The sequence below is a fragment of the Moschus berezovskii genome, chromosome 7, assembly GCF_049115385.1.
Source record: "Moschus berezovskii isolate FMDL1 chromosome 7, NW_MosBer_1.0, whole genome shotgun sequence".
Classification (NCBI taxonomy): domain Eukaryota; kingdom Metazoa; phylum Chordata; class Mammalia; order Artiodactyla; family Moschidae; genus Moschus; species Moschus berezovskii.
In genome coordinates, this window is record NC_142466.1 from 90,420,773 (window position 1) to 90,439,683 (window position 18,911).

Below are 18,911 nucleotides of genomic sequence, written 5' to 3' on the forward strand. Positions count from 1 at the left end.
TAATACTAAATAGATGTAAACATGTGAATACACAGCTTGGGGATGGGCACCAGCATATATTCAGCAAACTTGTATTTCCTTTCTTTCTGTGTTCAGTGGTATCCAAGCACTTCCAAGTTTCTAACATGGAAATCACATTCAGATGTGGCCCGATCATGCAGGGACAAAAGACTAAGACAAAGCTTTGGACTTCACCTCAATCTCACAGAAAGCTGGTAGAGGGTTCTGAGCATGGAAATAGCTAGTCTGACCCATATTTTTAAAAAATCATTTTGGGAGAATTCCCTGGTGGTTGGGATTCCCAGCTTTCACTGCTGGGAGCCTGTGTTCAATCCCTGGTCAGAAAACGAAGATGCTGCAAGCTGCATGGGATGACCAAAAAATCATTTTGGCTACTGTGTAAAGAAAGATCCATGGGAGTGAGACACATTAAGAAGCTACTGCAGGGACAGAGCCTCAGTCTAGAATAGTGGCCCTCATGGCAGTTGAAATAGGAATGAGTGAATAGGGATATACTTTGGACACAGAGCTCACTGGACTTACTGATAAACAACGTACATCTCACTGTCCCATCATATCCTTAGGGTCTCCAGCTTCCCATTGACAGTGTCTGCATCTCTGGCCTGAGCCTTTACCCCAGAACCTCAGTAGTCTCTCTGCTAGGTACCCATAGCAGGCAGGAAAATCTAGGGAGCTAATGTACCCCTGCCACTCCCACTAAGACCCTAAGTCAAATACTCTTTTTTTCCCCCCATTTTATTTATTTATTTATTTTTGGCTGCACTCGGTCTTCATTGCTTCATGCAGGCTTCCTCTAGTTATGGAGAGCAGGGGCCACCCTCTAGTTGCAGCGGCTTCTTATTGTGGTGGCTTCTCTTGTTGCAGAGCACGGGCCCTAGGGTGCACAGGCTTCGGTAGTTGCAGCCTGTGTTCTTAGCTGCCATGAGGCATGTGGAATCCTCCTGGACCAGAGACTGAACCTATGTCTCCTGCATTGCAGGTGAATTCTTAACGACTGGATCACCAGGGAAGTCCATAAGTCAGTTACTCTTAAGTTTGACATGTCAATCCCCCAGCTCTCTAGTGCTTTGAACTGGCTGATTCCAAGATGTGTTTCCTACATTTCCCCATGAGACTGTGCCCCGGTCATCCACTGTGCTAGCTGGCTTTGTGCTCACCTGCTATTGGCCATCTTTCCCTGGCACAAGGTCAACCCCATGCCCTTATGCAATCCTCAAGTGATGAGGACCCAGGTTGCCTGAATGGCTGACTTCATTCTCCTCTCTTCTGTCTGGACAGATGTGCCTGTCCTGGAGGAATCAAAATGCTTCACGTACTTAAAACATCTCCACTTTCCAACACCAGATTTGAAACAACCACATCTCTATTTCAGGCAGTCTCCAAATGCCCCCAGAGGAATGAGACCAGGGTGTAGAGTCAGGGCATATGAACTCATCAGCCACAGGAATCCACACTTCTGGCTGGATTAGAGGACTGGCAGCAGAGACACAACAAAAGCAAGAAGTAATTACTCAACATGAAAACCGTATTGATCTTTGGAGGGCTGTGAGGGACTTTTTTCCCTCTTCTCCTTGACTATACTTTTCAAATTATCTAAAACATACAATGTATATTAAAAATAGGATATTCCTAAGATACTTGTGAATTATGAAGGGGAAAACTATAACTTTACAATGGAGAAAACTTGCAGACTACTTCCATGGTAATGGTGCAAAGCAGACCTTTCTACCTCCTTGGGTAGAGAGCTCTGTGAGACCATGAAAGGGTGTCAGGCAACCCACATTCAGGGACTTCCTACCAAATAACTGGCTTATATTCTTCCAGAATGTCTAGGTCATAAAAGACAAAGCAGATTGAAGAACTACTCCAGACTAGGGGAAACTAGAGAACCAACAGCTAACCCAAGATGTGATCCAGAAAAAGACATCTCTGGGGCAATGGGGGAAATATGAATAAGGTCTGTAGATGAACTATTACTGTGTCAATGTTAACTGCTGGATTTGATCTTTCAGTTCAGTTCAGTTCAGTCGCTCAGTCGTGTCTGACTCTTTGCGACCCTATGAATCACAGCACCCCAGGCCTCCCTATCCATCACCAACTTCCAGAGTTCACTCAAACTCATGTCCATCGAGTTGGTGATGCCATCCAGCCATCTCATCCTCTGTCGTCCCCTTCTCCTCCCGCCCCCAATCCCTCCCAGCATCAGAGTCTTTTCCAGTGAGTCAACTAGTCGCATGAGGATTTGATCTTTAGACTGGTAGCAATTTTAGGTAATACAGACTGAAGGCTTGAGAGGTAAAGGGGCATTGTATCTGCAACTCAGTCTCAAATGCTGTTACTGAAGCAATCTGGGTGAAGGGTGTATGGGAATTCATTGCATAATTTCCCCACATTTTTAGAAGCTCAAATTTATTTCAAAATAATAAGTTAAAAAATAAAAGTGTATTGAATTTTTTTAAAAAATGTAAAGAACTTTTCAGAAGGAAAATATGTCCACATTCAGAGCCTGTGCTGTGAACCCATGGGATAGATTTTTGCTGTCAACAAAGTTCCCAACAGCCGGGGAAGAACGAGGAACAAAGGCCCCGCCCTGCCCTCCCCAGCTGTCAGAGCGCCAGACACACACAAAGCTGCCTCTGAGGGGCTTTACTGAGAGATAAGTGCTGATAAGGCCTGCAGGTCATCTTCGTCAGCCACTGGCCCCCCAGCTAGCTTAGAGGAGGCCAGCCCTTCCAGAGCTCCTTCCGACATAAACCAGAGCAGAGCAAATTTCTTTCAAGTCCAAAGCTGCAGCTGGCCTCCCCCCCCCGCCACCCCCGGGTATGAGCAGCCCCACAGCGGGGTGCCCACTGGAGTGGGGGTACTGCTGGCGCCCCTTCCCAGAGAGGCCAGGAGGTCACAGTCAGAATCTCCTTCTAATTTACAGGACTGGCATTCTGTTTGGTTTTGTTTGGGAAACTGAACAAAATCCCCACATCACGCTTAGTAAAAAGATAAGCTACAAGAACTACCCAGTGACCTAAACGTGTATCACTCTCATCAAGACCAATGCAGAATGGACCTGGGAGAACATTTCCTTTGCCCTCCTTTGGGCAATGCCTGCCAGGCCTGGGTGGATGCGGCAGCTTGCTCAGCGGCTGCTGACCTCTGACGCTGCTTGTCATAGGACAAAGGACCGATCGCCTGGGGACCAAATCCTCCATAACAACCATGAATGGTTTTCCAGGCCAGCCTGACCACACTGCACTTGTCTCAGGAAAGTGTTACACTAAAGCACAGTCAAGTCTGTGCTTTGTACCCCATTAAGCAGAGGCTGGAACTGGACGTCTGGGTAGAACCCTGGACAGATAGACCCCAACTAGGTCAGTAAGAGCAAACAGAGGCTGTGCTCACAACAGATGCAAAACGCTGCTCTCCCCCACTTTATTTGGTGTGTGTGTGGGGGGGCTCATTATCCAGCCCGCAGGTTTGGGTTTGTTTTCTTTTTAACTTCTGGAAGATGTACCAATGAATCAAACCCATTCCACCACCTTGCAGTCATCCTGAGAAAGGAGAATTGAAAGAATCCTGAGGCTGAAGAAGTCTCTAGTGCCCGTGAACTGCTTCTGAGAGGAAGCCACTGAGACGCTATCATGGAGGAACAGTGCCCTCGTGCGGCAGCTCCGGGCACGACCTGTGGGGCCCGCATTCTCTCCCTTGCCCCTCGCTCCTCGCCTCAGCCTCCTAAAGGTGTGGAAGTTAAGCTGTAACCTTAGCTTGCATGTATCACAATTAAGAATGGTGTATGGGCGACTGGTTAACCCGAAGCTGGGAAGAACACTCCAAATAGGGAGTTAAAGCTGTAGGCTTAAGGTCTGGCTCTAGAACTCTGGGCAAGGTGCTGAAATTCTCTGTTCTCTGCAAAGGGAGGAAAATATTTTAAAGTTGTGCTGTTTGCATCACAGGTTTGTTATAAATATTACATAAGATAATGTGTGTGATACAGGCTTTACCATTCCCTACAAACACATACATATACACACACACACAGCAAATAGTAACTGAATGGTTTCAAAGGGATTCTCAACAAAACTCTGTCCTTTGAACATCTTCCTACACAGTCCAGTCCAGCTCTCAGGCTCACCCAGAATCTTTTGGTTGTAAGGAACAGAGATCTCTCTGCCCATCTCAGTGAGGCCAAGGACAGAGTGGCACTGCAGCAGGGGCTGGTGAAATCCAAGGACAGAACCGGTCCTTCAGCTGTAGTGCGAGTCTAGCCTCTATGGGGTGTCCACTGTACTGGGGTCTGTGCCACACCGTGGTCTCTGCCAAGTGGTTATCACCTACAAGTTGGCACTCTCCATATACCTCTCCAAAGATTTAATTAAGAGCCCCTGCGGTTGCTGGACTTCAACATCTTTTGAAAGGAGTTCAGGGTGGCACTCTCCTCTGGAAAAAACTGGCAGAACAGGTCTTCAAATAGATCTTTTCAGGAGACAACTTTATGAGCCCAATTCTTGCATCTCCTCATACTTAGAAAAGTGCTAAAATCTGTCATGGTGACATCTGCTCCCCATAGTAAACTTCACAAGACTAGCAGAAACCTTCTGCAAAAAATGTGTGTGTGTGTGTGTGTGTGCACTTGGGGACTTGCCTGGTGGTCCAGTGATTAAGAATCCACCTTGCTATGTAGGGGATGCAAGTTTGCTCATCCCTGGTCAAAGAACTAGGATACCAAATGAGCCTACGTGTTCTGGAGCCTATGCACAACAATAAAAGATAAAACAAAGATCCGACATGCTGCAACTACCACCTGATGCAGCCAAATAAATAAATAAATAAATACTTCTTCAAAATATGTGCTTGATTGCATGTATTCCCCCTTCACCACCATCACATGTAAACTGACCTTCCTCTCTGCCTCTCTGAAGCAGCTCCTCAGACTCTGGATAGTGTCCTATCCAGTTCACATTCACAGCACAAAATACTGCCACTAACCTCAGCCCCTCTGTATCCAATTCCCTTGATCGTGAAAGTAAAATATGTTAAGCCCCACCTTCTTTTAGAGTGGGATCACTGACTAGCCTACAGATGGACCACGCCTCAGTTCAGTTCAGTTCAGTCACTCAGTCGTGTCCGACCCTTTGCGACCCCATGAATCACAGCACGCCAGGCCTCCCTGTCCATCACCAACTCTCCCAGAGTTCACTCAAACTCATGTCCATTGAGTTGGTGATGCCATCCAGCCATCTCATTCTCTGTCGTCCCCGTCTCCTCCCACCCCCAATCCCTCCTAGCATCAGAGTCTTTTCCAGTGAGTCAACTCATCGCGTGAGGTGACCAAAGTACTGGAGTTTTGTGACTTTGGATAAATATGCTTGTGCCTCTCCACAGATTCAAGCAGAAGATGGTGAGGGTGAAGGCTGCACCCCTTTTTTGGATGCTAAAGTTGTAAGCTTTTTTCTTTCATTTTCATTGAGTCCCAGGGGCTAGGAAGGCACCCTGAGAGCAAAGTTTTGTAACTGTGGAAGACACAGCTCCGCTGCACTTTGTGTAAGTTCTGTGAGCCTTGGGGAGACAGACACTTTCCTTGGAGCACAAGCAGGAGGTCTGATAGGGGTAGTGGGATGGGCCTGCTTTCTGGTACCCCCTAGGTGAGCAGCACCTCTGAGAGCTTAGCCAGGTGCATTCTCAAAACTACCAGGAAGGTGAAAGGACAGACCCAGTTTCTCAGTCCCCCAGAAGTAGACCTGAACCCTCAGCCCCTTACAGTTTTCATGTATTAACCCTGGATGGAGAATCCCAGGGACGGCGGAGCCTGGTGGGCTGCTGTCTATGGGGTCACTAAGGGTCGGACACGACTGAGCGAATTCACTTTCACTTTTCACTTTCATGTATTGGAGAAGGAAATGGCAACCCACTCCAGTGTTCTTGCCTGGAGAATCTCAGGGACGGGGGAGCCTGGTGGGCTGCCGTCTATGGGGTCGCACAGAGTTGGACACGTCTGAAGCGACTTAGCAGTAGCAGCAGCAGCAGCAGCAGCAAAAGACTCCAGTTCATCAGGAACTATTGATAACCTTGCTAAATCCCATTCTTTCTACATTTTGGCCCATGTGCGCGCATGCATACACACACACACGTAGAGATCAGCAAACTGTTTGTGCCCAAACAGTGGCTGATCTTTACTTCCAAACTAGACGCAAAAGAAGTGCTGGAGTGGAGGCTGGCAGGGCCATGACTGAGAGGGGGACACTTCACACTCTGCATCCTGGGTGCCTCCCTAGCCTCACTCTCTTCCCAGCCCTGCTTTTCGACCTCCTGGACTAGTGGAAATCTCCAAACGTTCACAGCACTGGGTCCTCTTCTCCAGACACTTGTCATAACTGTAATTCTACCTTCGTTTCTAGGGTGATTTGGCTATCTCCCCTGTTGGGACCATCAGCTCCAGGACAGCTTCAGTGCCTTCTTACTGCCAGGTAAATAAAATAAATAAATAAATAAAATGAAAAAAAGAAAAAAGAAAAACTTAGCAAGATGACAATACCTCTGGAGTAGGCCAGAGTCACCACCCTAGGAATCCCCAGAAAGCAGAGCTCCAGTCAGTGATTCTAACGGCCCCCAAATGAATGTTACCCAAAATGTCCTCACCATTTTTATAGAACAATGCTGTGAGAACACAGTCTTATGTATATAATAAAATTGAGTGTATATAATAAAATTTGCTCTTGAGAGAAAAAAAAGGCCAAATGCATAAATCTCTAGAGTAGAAAGACAAGAGGAAAGAGATGGCATTTGTTGGGTACCCATGATGAGACAGGTACTGGAGGCTTCACCTGCTGTGTGCTTTATCCCTCAGTCATGTCCGACTCTTTGTGACTCCATGGACTGTAGCCCACCAGGCTCCTCTATCCATTGGGATTCTCCCAGCAAGAATACCAGAGTGGGTTGCCTTCCCCTCCTCCAGGGGATCTTCCCAACCCAGGGATTGAACCCAACTGTCCCATATTGCAGGCAAATTCTTGTACCAGCTCGGAGGCTTCACCTGGCTGCGTTATTTCACAACAACCCAACCGCCACATCCTCTTATCTTCATTTTGCAGGCAGCTAAGTATGAGAAATTAAATAATATTTAAAATTTACATGTACCCACCTCTAAACCTTATATTCTTTCTGCAGCATCAATATAAAAGAGGTGTCAAGTGATAAGAAGGTTCTGAGTGAGAAGAGAGATAGAATTTGAGATAGACTTTAATGTTAGAATTTTAACTGGCATAGATGATAAGGAGAAGAAAACAGCGAGGTCTTAGAATAGTTCACAGCTTGCGTGGGTGTGTTGTTTCATCGTGTCTCAGCCTGAGGCACTTCACTTAGTCCAACCCTCTGCACCTCCTCCCAGCTGATAAGTCCCTGGAAGAATTGCCTGGATCTGTAGTGGCCGACGAACAGTCTCAGATGGTAGAGGGCCTGCTGCTTCACAATCACTGCAGGTGATAGTGAGTCACTTAAAAACTCAGATCCTGTAATAATGTGAAGTGGTTGGACCTTCACACATTGTTGGTGGGAATATAAGATGGTGTAGTCACTTTGGAAAATAGTTTGACAGTTTCTTCAAAAATTAAGCATATACCTAGCATACAGTCCAACTCTTTCATGGCCACAGTCACCATCTGCAGTGATTTTGGAGCCCAGTAAAATAAAGTCTGCCACTGTTTCCACTTTTCCCCATCTATTTGCCATGAAGTGACAGGTCTGGATGCCATGATCTTTGTTTTTGGAATAAGATTGACTTACAATGATATATTTTTTCATTTACCTGTTGATGGACATTTGGATTGTTTCCAGTTTGGGATTCTTACAGATGTAGCTGTTATGAACATTTATGTTCAAGTCTCTGTATGGATATATTTTCATTTCTCTCAGGTTAAAGTCTAAAGAAGGATGAGCGCTGAAGAATTGCTTTTGAACTGTGGTGCTGGAGAAGACTCTGGAGGGTTCCTTGGGCTGCAAGGAGATCAAACCAGTCAATGTTAAAGGAAATAAGTCCCGAATATTCATTCAAAGGACTGATGCTGAAGTTCCAATACTTTGGCCACCTGATATGAAGAGCTGACTCTTTGGAAAGGACTTTGATGTTGGAAAGATTGAGGGCATAAGGAGAAGAGGGAAACAGAGGATGAGGTGCTTGGATGGCTCATCCTTCTTTATGGTCCAACTCTCACATCTATACATGATTACTGTCTAGATGATACATGATACTGTGCTGTCTAGGTTTGTCATAACTTTTCTTCCAAGCAGCAAGTATCTTTAAATTTCATGGCTGCAATCACTATCCACAGTGATTTTGGAGCCCAAGAAAATAAAGTCTGTCATTGTTTCCAATGTTTCCCCATCTATTTGCCATGAAGTGATGGGATGGGAAAAAAGATTTACTGAGCATGGCCACACCCATCAGAACAAGACCCAGTTTCCCCCTCAGTCAGTCTCTCCCATCAGGAAGTTTCCATAAGCCTCTTACCCGATTCCATCAGAGGACGAACAGACTGAAAACCACAGTCACAGAAAACTAACCAATCTGATCACATGGACCACAGCCTTGTCTAACTCAATGAAACTATGAGCCATGCCATGTAGGGCCACCCAGGATGGACAGGTCATGGTGGAGAGTTCTGGCAAAACTTGGTCCACTGGAGAAGGGAATGGCAAACCCCTTCAGTATTCTTGCCTTGAGAACCCCATGAACAGTATGAAAAGGCAAAAAGAAAGGACACTGAAAGATGGACTCCCCAGGTGGGTAGGTGCCCAATATGCTACTGGAGATCAGTGGAGAAATAACTCCAGAAAGAATGAAGAGACAGAGCCAAAGTAAAAACAACACCCAGGTGTGGATGTGACTGGTGATGGAAGCAAGGTCTGATGCTGTGAAGAGCAATGGTGCATAGAAACCTGGACTATTAAGTCCATGAATCAAAACAAATTGAAAGTGGTCAAACAGGAGATGGCAGAGTGAACACCAACATTTTAGGAATCAACGAACTAAAATGGACTGGAGTGGGTTAATTTAACTCAGATGACCATTACATCTACTACTGTGGGCAAAAATCCCTTAGGAGAAATGGTGTAGCCATCATGGTCAACAAAAGAGTCCAAAATGCCATATTTGGATGCAATCTCAAAAAGGACAGAATGATCTCTGTTCATTTCCAAGGAAAACCATTCAATATCACAGTAATCCAAGTCTATGCCCTGACCAATAATGCTGAAGAAGCTGAACAGTTCTATGAAGACATACAAGATCTTCTAGAACTAACAACCCAAAAAGATGTCCTTTTCATTATAGGGGACTGGAATGCAAAAGTAGGAATTCAAGAAATACCTGGAGTAACAGGCAAATTTGGCCTTGGAGTACAGAATGAAGCAGGGCAAAGGCTAATAGAGTTCTGCCAAGAGAACACACTGGTCATAGCAAACACCCTCTTCCAACAACACAAGAGACGACTCTACACATGGACATCACCAGATGGTCAATATTGAAATCAGAATGATTATATTCTTTGCAGCCAAAGATGGAGAGGCTTCATACAGTCAAAAAAACAAGACTGGGAACTGACTGTGGTCAGATGATGAACTCCTTATTGCCAAATTCAGGCTTAAATTGAAGAAAGTAGGAAAAACCACTAGTCCATTTAGGTATGACCTAAAACAAATCCCTTTACAGTGGAAGTGAGAAGTGGATTTGCGGGATTATATCTGATAGAGTGCCTGCAGAACTATGGACGGAGGTTCGTGACATTGTACAGGAGGCGGGGATCAAGACCATCCCCAAGAAAAAGAAATGCCAAAAGGCAAAATGGTTGTCTGAGGAAGCCTTACAAATAGCTGAGAAAAGAAGAGAAGTGAAAGGAAAAGGAGAAAAGAAAAGATATACCCATTTGAATGCAGAGTTCCAAAGAATAACAAGGAAAGATAAGAAAGACTTCCTAAGTGATCAGTGCAAAGAAAGAGGAAAACAATAGAATGGAAAAGACTAGAGATCTCTTCAAGAAAATTAGAGATACCTAGGGAACATTACATGTAAAGATGGGCACAATAAAGGACAGAAATGGTATGAACCTAAGAGAAGCAGAAGATATTAAGAAGAGGTGGCAAGAATACACAGAATAACTAAACAAAAAAGATCTTCATGACCCAGATAACCATGATGGTGTGATCACTCATCTAGAACCAGACATCCTGGAATCTGAAGTCAAGTGGGCCTTAGGAACAAAACTAGTGGAAGTGATGGAATTCCAGTTGAGCTATTTCAAATCCTAAAAGATGATGCTGTGAAAGTGCTGCACTCGATATGCCAGCAAATTTGGAAAACTCAACAGTGGCCACAGGACTGGAAAAGGTCAGTTTTTTTTCCAATCCCAAAGAAAGGCAATGCCAAAGAATGCTCAAACTACCATACTATTGCCCTCATCTCATGCGTTAGCAAAGTAATGCTCAAAATTCTCCAAGCCAGGCTTCAACAGTACATGATTTGTGAAATTCCAGATGTTCAAGCTGGATTTAGAAAAGCCAGAGGAACCAGAGATCAAATTATCTGTTGAACCACCGAAAAAGCAAGAGTTCCAGAAAAATACCTACTTCTGCTTTATTGACTATGCCAAAGCCTTTGGCTGTGTGGACCACAACAAACTGTGGAAAATTCTTCAAGAGATGGGAATACCAGACCACCTCTTGAGAAATTTGTATGCAAGTCAGGAAGTAACAGTTAGAACCAGACATGGAGCAACAGACTGGTTCCAAATAAGGAAAGGAGTACATCACCCTGTATATTGTCACCCTGCTATTTAACTTAGATGCAGAGTACATCATGAGAAACACTGGCTGGATGAAGCACAAGCTGGAATCAAGATTGCCGGGAGAAATATCAATAACCTCATATATGCAGATGACACCACCCTTATGACAGAAAGTGAAGAAGAACTAAAGAGTCTCTTGATAAAAGTGAAAGAAGAGAGTGAAAAAGCTGGCTTAAAACACAACATTCAGAAAACTAAGATCATGGCATCCAGTTCCATCACTTCAGCAAATAGATGGGGAAACAGCAAAAACAGTGACAGATCTTATCTTTTGGGGCTTCAAAATCACTGCAGATGGTGACTGCAGTCATGAAATTAAAAGATGCTTGCTCCTTGGAAGAAAAGTTATGACCAACCTAAACAGCATATTAAAAAGCAGAGACATTACTTTGCCAATAAAGGTCCATCTAGTCAAGGCTACGGTTTTTCCAATAGTCATGTTTGGATGTGAGAGTTGGACTATAAAGAAAGCTGAGCACCAAAGAATTGATGCTTTTGAACTGTGGTGTTGGAGAAGACTCTTGAGAATACCTTGGACTGCAATGAGATTCAGCCAGTCCATCCTAAAGGAAATCAGTCTTGAATATTCGTTGGAAGGACTGATGCTGAAGCTGAAACTCTAATACTCTGGACATCTGATGCAAAGAACTGACTCACTGGAAAAGACCCTGAGAAAGATTGAAGGCGGGAGGAGAAGGGGCTGACAGAGGATGAGATGGTTGGATGGCATCACCAACTCGAAGGACAAGAGTTTGAGCAGGCTCCAGGAGTTGGTGATGGACAGGAAGGCCTGGCATGCTGCAGTCCATGGGGTCGCAGAGTTGGACATGACTGAGTGACTGAACTGAACTGATGGGATCAGATGCCATGATCTTAGTTTTTTTAACATTGAGTTTTAAGCCATCTTTTTCACTCTCCTCTTTCACCTTCATCAAGAGGCTCTTTAGTTCCTCTTCGTTTAATGCCATAAGGGTGATATCATCTGCATATCTAAGATTATTGCTATTTCCCCCAACAATCTTGATTCCAGCTTGTGCTTCTTCCAGCCCAACATTTTGCCTGATGTACTCTGCATATAAGTTAAATAAGCAGGGTGACAACATACAGCCTTGACATACTCTTTTCCCAATTTGGAAGCAGCCTGTTGTTCCATTTCTGGTTCTAACTGTTGCTTCTTGACATGCATATAGGTTTCTCAGGAGGCAGGTAAGGTGATCTGGTATCCCCATCTCTTTAAGAATTTTCCACATTTGTTGTGATCCACACAGTCAAAGGCTTTAGCATAGTCAAAAAAGCAAAAGTAGATGATTTTCTGGAATTCTCTTGCTTTTCCTATGATCCAACAGATGTTTGAAAATTTGATCTCTGGTTCCTCTACCTTTTCTAAATTCAACCTGAACATCTAGACGTTCTCAGTTAATGTACTATTGAAGCCTAGCCTGGAGAATTTTGAGCATTACTTTGCTAGCATGTGAGATGAGTGCACTTGTGCTATAGTTTGAACATTTTTTGGCATGGCCCTTCTTTGGGATTGGAATGAAAACTGACTTTTTCCAGTTCTGTGGCCACTGCTGTTTTCCAAATTTGCTGGCATATTGAGTGCAGCACTTTCAAAGCATCATTTATAGGATTTTAAATAGCTTAGCTGGAATTTTTTCACCTCTACCAGCTTTTTTCATAGTGATGCTTCCTAAAGCCCATTTGGCTTTACAATCTAGGATGTCTGGCTCTAGGTGAGTGATCACACCATCGTGGTTATCTGGGTCATAAAGATCTTTTTTGTATAGTTATTCTGTGTATTGTCACCACCTCTTCTTAATATCTTCTGCTTCTGTTAGGTCCATACCATTTCTGTCCTTTAAAGTGCCCATCTTTGCATGAAATATTCCCTTGGTATCTCTAATTTTCTTGAAGAGATCTCTAGTCTTCCCCATTCTATTGTTTTCCTCTATTTCTTTGCACTGATCACTGAGGAAGACTTTCTTATCTCTCCTTGGAAACATATTAGTCAAACTAACAAAAACTAAACTAGCGAAAAAAATATTAAAAGCAAAAAAGAAAAAGCAACAAGTAACATCCAAGAGAATCTCCATAGGGATAACAGAAGGTCTTTCAGAAGAATCTTTGTAAGCCAGAAGGAAGTAGCAAGATATATTTAAAGTGATGAAAGGGAAAACCTACAACCAAGATTACCCAGCAAGTATCTCATTCAGATTTGATGGAGAAATCAAAAGCTTTACAGACAAGCGAAAGTTAAAAGAATTCAGCACAACCAAATCAGCTTTACAACAAATGCTAAAGGAACTTCTCCAGGCAGGAAACACAAAAGAAGGAAATGACCTACAAAAACAAGTCCAAAACAATTAAGAAAATGGTAATATACTGAGCACCGAAGAATTGATGCTTTTGAATTGTGGTGCTGGGGAAGACTCTTGGAGTCCCTTGGACTGCAAGGAGATCCAACTAGTTAACCCTAAAGGAATTCAGCCCTGAATATTCATTGGAAGAACTAATGCTGAAGTTGAAGCTCCAATAATTGGCCACCTAATGCAAAGAGATGACTCATTAGAAAAGACCCTGATGCTGGAAAAGATTAAAGGCATAAGGAAAAGGGGGAGATAGAGGATGAGATGATTAGATAGCATCACTGACTAAATGGGCATGAATCTGAGCAAACTCTGAGAGACAGTGAAGATAGGTGAGCCTGGCATACTGGAGTCCACGGGGTAGCAAAGTGTCAAGTGACTTAGCGACTAAACACAACAAATAGGACATTCCATTCAAAAGCTGCAGAATATACTTTTTAACACTTTGTTCTCAAGTTCACATGGAACAATTCTCCAAGATAGATAAAATCTTGAGTTATAAAGCAAGCCTTGATAAACTTAAGAAAATTGAAATCATACCAACCTTTCTTCAAACCACAATACTATAAGATTAGATATCAATTACAAGGGGAAAAACTGTAAAAAATCACAAATCAATGGAGGCAAAATGATATGCTATTAAATAACCAAGAGATCTTTGAAGAAATCAAAGAGGAAATAAAAAATACCTAGAAACAAAGACAATGAAAATACAGTGACCCAAACTTATGCAATACAGCAGAAGCAGTTCTTAGAGGGAAGTTTATAGCAATACAATCCCACCTTAACAACTAAGAAAGTCTCAAATAAAAAACCTAACCTTAAACCTAAAACAGAGAAAGAATAACAACAACAAACCAAAGTTAGTAGAAAGAAATCATAAAGATCAGAGCAGAAAAATAAACGAAAAAGAAATGAAGAAAACAATAACAAAAATCACTAAAACTGGCTGATTCTTCTAGAAGAAAAACAAAATTGATAAACCATTAACCAGATCCATCAAGAAAAAAAAAGCAGAGAGGAATCAAATCAGTAAAATTAGAAATGAAAGAAGAGAAGTTACAATTCATACTGCAGAAATACATAGAATCATAAGAGACCACTACAAACTATATGCCAATAAAATGAACAACCTGGAAGAAATGGACAAATTCTTAGAACAGTACAACTTTTCTAGACTGAATCAGGAAGAAATAGAAAATATGAAGAGACCAATCACAAGCACTGAATTTGAAACTGTGATTAAAAATCTTCCAACAAATGAAAACTCAAGGCCAGTTGGCTTCACAGGTGAATTCTATCAAACATTTAGAGACGAGCTAACACCTATACTTCTCAAACTCTTCCCAAAAATTGCAGAGGGAGGAACACTCCCAAACTCATTTTCCAAGGCCACCATCATTCTGTTACTAAACAAAGATATCACTCAAAAACTTTACAGGCCAAATCACTGGTAAATATAGATGCAAAAATCCTCAACAAAATACAACAAACAATTAAAAGGATAGTATGTCATGATCAAGTGGGGTTTATCTCAGGGATGCAAGGTTTCTTCAATATACACAAATCAATCTGTGTGATATGTGCCATACTAACAAATATCTGTATTACCAATGGCAAATTACCAACTGCATTTTTCACAGAACTAGCACAAAAAATTTCATAATCTGTATGGAAAAAGAAAAGACCCCAAATAGCCAAAGCAATCTTGAGAAAGAAAAACAGCTCCAAGTATCAACATTTCTGACTTCAAATTATACTACAAAGCTACAGTAATCAAGACAGTATGGTACTGACACAAAAACAGAAATATAGTTATGGTATATTGTTATATACATAGTACTGACACAAGAACAGAAATATCATATGTTAGCATAATAGTGCCATACTAACAAATAGAAGGACAAATACCATATGATCAGCTCAATAGATATATTTAATAGAAAAAGCTTTCAACAAAATTTAACACCCACTTATGAAAAAATCTCCCCAATAAGTGGGCATAGAGGGAACACTACTCAACATAATAAAGACCATATCTAGCAAACCCACAAACATTATTCTCAATGGTGAAAACCTGAATTTCCTCTAAAATCAGGAACATTACAAAAGTGCCCACTCTCACCACTATTATTCAGCATAGTTCTGGGAACCCTAGCCATAGCAATCAGAGAAGAAAATGAAATGAAAGAATCTGAATAGGAAAAGAAGTAAAATTGTCACTGTTTGCAGATGACATGATACTATACATAGAAAACCCTAAAGATACCACCAGAAAACTAGTTGAGCTAATCAATGAATTAGTAAATTTGCAGGATACAAAATTAATACACAGAAATCTCTTGCATTCCTATATACTAACAATGAAATATGAGAAAGAGAAATCAAGAAAATAGTTGCATTTACCACTGCAACAAAAAGAATAAAATACTTAGGAATAAACCTACTTAAGGAGACAGAAGTCCTGTATGCAGAAAACTATAAGACACTGATAAAAGAAATCAATGATGACACAAACAGATTGAGAGATATATCATATTCTCGAATTGGAAGAATCAATACTGTGAAAGTGACTATACTAACTCAAAGCAGTCTACAGATCAAGTGCAATCCCTATCAAATTACCAACAACATTTTTCACAGAACTATCACAAAAAATTTCACAATCTGTATGGAAAAAGAAAAGACCCCAAATAGCCAAAGCAATCTTGAGAAAGAAAAACAGCTCCAAGTGTCAACATTTCTGACTTCAAACTATACTACAAAGCTACAGTATTCAAGACAGTATGGTACTGACACAAAAACAGAAATACAGATCAATGGAACAGGATAGAAAGCCCATTAATAAACCCATGTAACTATGGTCACCTCATCTTTGATGAAGGAGGCAAGGATATACAATGGAGAAAAGACAGGCTCTTCAATAAGTGGTTATAGTTCTGGGAAAACTAGACAGCTACATGTAAAAGAATGAAATTAGAATACTTTCTAATACCATACACACAAACAAATTCAAAATGGGTTAAAGACCTGAATGTAAGGCCAAATACTGCAAAATGATAAGAGGAAAACATGGGCAGAACACACTTTGACATAAATTGCAGCATGATCCTTTTTAACCCACCTTCTAGAGTAATGAAAATAAAAGCAAAAATAAACAAATGGGACCTAATTAAACTTAGAAGCTTTTGCACAGCAAAGGAAACCATAAACAAAATGAAAAGATAACCCTCAGAATGGAAGAAAATATTTGCAAATGAAGCAAGTGACAAAGGATTAATCTCCAAAATATATAAGCAGCTCTTGCAGCTCAATATTAAAAAAACAAACAACCCAATCAAAAAATAGGGAAAGACCTTAATAAAATGTTTTTCAAAAAAAGACACATACAAATGACTAATAAACACATGAAAGGATGCTCAACATCTCTCATGATTACAGAAATACATATCAATACTACAATGAGGTATCACATTAGTCAGAATGGCCATCTTCAAAAAACCAACAAACAATGAATGCTGGTGAGGATGTGGAGAAAAGGGAACTCTCTTGCACTGTTGGTGGGAACATAAATGGATACAGACACTATGGAGAACAATGTGGAGGTTCCTTAAAATACTAACGATAGAATTACCATATGCTCACCTCCTGGGCATATGCCCTGATAAAACCATAATTCAAAAAGACACATTTACCCCAGTGTTCACTGCAGCACTATTTACAATAGCCAGGACATGGAAGCAACCTAGATGTCCATCAACAGATGAATGGATAAAGAAGATATGGTACTTATACAATGGACCATTAATCAGACATGAAAAGGAACATAATTAGGTCATTTGTAGGGATGCAGATGAACCTAGAATCTGTTCCGTTCCGTCGCTCAGCCGTGTCCAACTCTTTGTGACCCCGTGGACTGTAGCCTACCAGGCTTCTCCATCCATGGGATTCTCCAGGCAAGAATACTGGAGTGGGTTACCGTTTCATTCTCCAGGGGATCTTCCCGACCCAGGGATCGAACCCGGGTCTCCCGCATTGGAGGCAGACCCTTTAACCTCTGAGCCACCAGGGAAGCCCCAGGATCCATTATACAAAGTGAAATAAGTCAAAATGAGAAAAGCAAATATTGTATAGTAATGCACATATATATATATATATATATAATCTAGAAAAAATGGTACAGATGAACCTATTTGCAGGGCAGGAATAAGGACATACACATAGAGAATGAACATGTGATTACAGGGGAAAGGGAGAGTGGAACGAATTGAGAGAGTAGTATTGACATGTATATACTTCCATGTGTAAAACAGATAACTAGTTGGAAGCTGATGTATATCTCAGGGAGCTCATCTTGGTGCTCTGTGATGACCTACAGGGGTAGGATGGGAGGTGGGTGGGAGGGAGATTCAAGAGGGAAGGGATAAATGTATACATATAGCTAATTCACTTTGTCATACAGCAGAAACAAACACACATTGTAAAGCAGTTATACTCCTATACATAAAATTCCTTGGGATTCATTTTAAAAAAATAATGGGCAAAATTATGATGAGAAGTAACAGGCTATTTGCATAGTCTCAAAGTATTTTTCTACAAGATAATTATTAACTACAATGAGAAAAATAGTGCTTTTATGGTTACCATCTTAACTACTGTTCAAACTTAACATCACCTATCATGAGATATTGTGGGTCTTCTGAATGCTGTCCCAAAAGCAAATATTTCTGTGGTTATTGATATTCAGTTGCTAAGTCATGTCCAAGTCTGCAACCCCATGGACTGCAGCACACCAGGCTTCCCTGTCCCTCACTATCTCCCAGGAATTTGCTAAAATTCATGTCCGTTGAGTTGGTGATGTGATCCAACCATCTCATCCTCTGATGCCCTCTTCTCCTTTTGTCCTCAATCTTTCCCAGCATCTGTACATGACTACTGGAAAAAACATAGCTTTGACGATACAGACTACGGTTGGCAAAGTGATATCTTTGCTTTTTAACATGCTGTCTAGGTTTGTCGTAGCTTTTCCTCCAAGGAGTAAGTGTCTTTTAATTTCAGGGCTGCAGTCATTTTGGAACCCAAGAAAGGAAAATCTGTCACTGCTTCCACTTTTTACCCTTCTATTTGCCATGAAGTGATAGGACCAGATGAGATGATCTTCATTCTTTGAATGTTGAGTTTTAAGCCAGCTTTTTCACTTTCCTCTTTCACCCTCCTCAAGAGGCTCTCATCACTTTCTGCCATCAGAGTGATATCATCTGCATATCTGAGGTTGTTAATATTTCTCCCAGCATCCTTGATTCCAGCTTGTGATTCATCCAGCCTGGCATTTCACACGGTGTACTCTTCATGTACAATTTCTGGCCTTTATCGAGCCCATATTTGCATGAAATGTTCCCTTGCTATCTCTAATTTTCTTGAAGAGATCTCTAGTCTTTCCTATTCTGTTGTTTTCCTCTATTTCTTTGCATTGATCGCTGAGGAAGGCTTTCTTATCTCTCCTTGCTGTTCTTTGGAACTCTGCATTCAGATGCTTATATCTTTCCTTTTCTCCTTTGCTTTTCACTTCTCTTCTTTTCACAGCTATTTGTAAGGCCTCCCCAGACAGTCATTTTGCTTTTTTGCATTTCTTTCCATGGGGATGGTCTTGATCCCTGTCTCCTGTACAATGTCACGAACCTCCGTCCATAGTTCATCA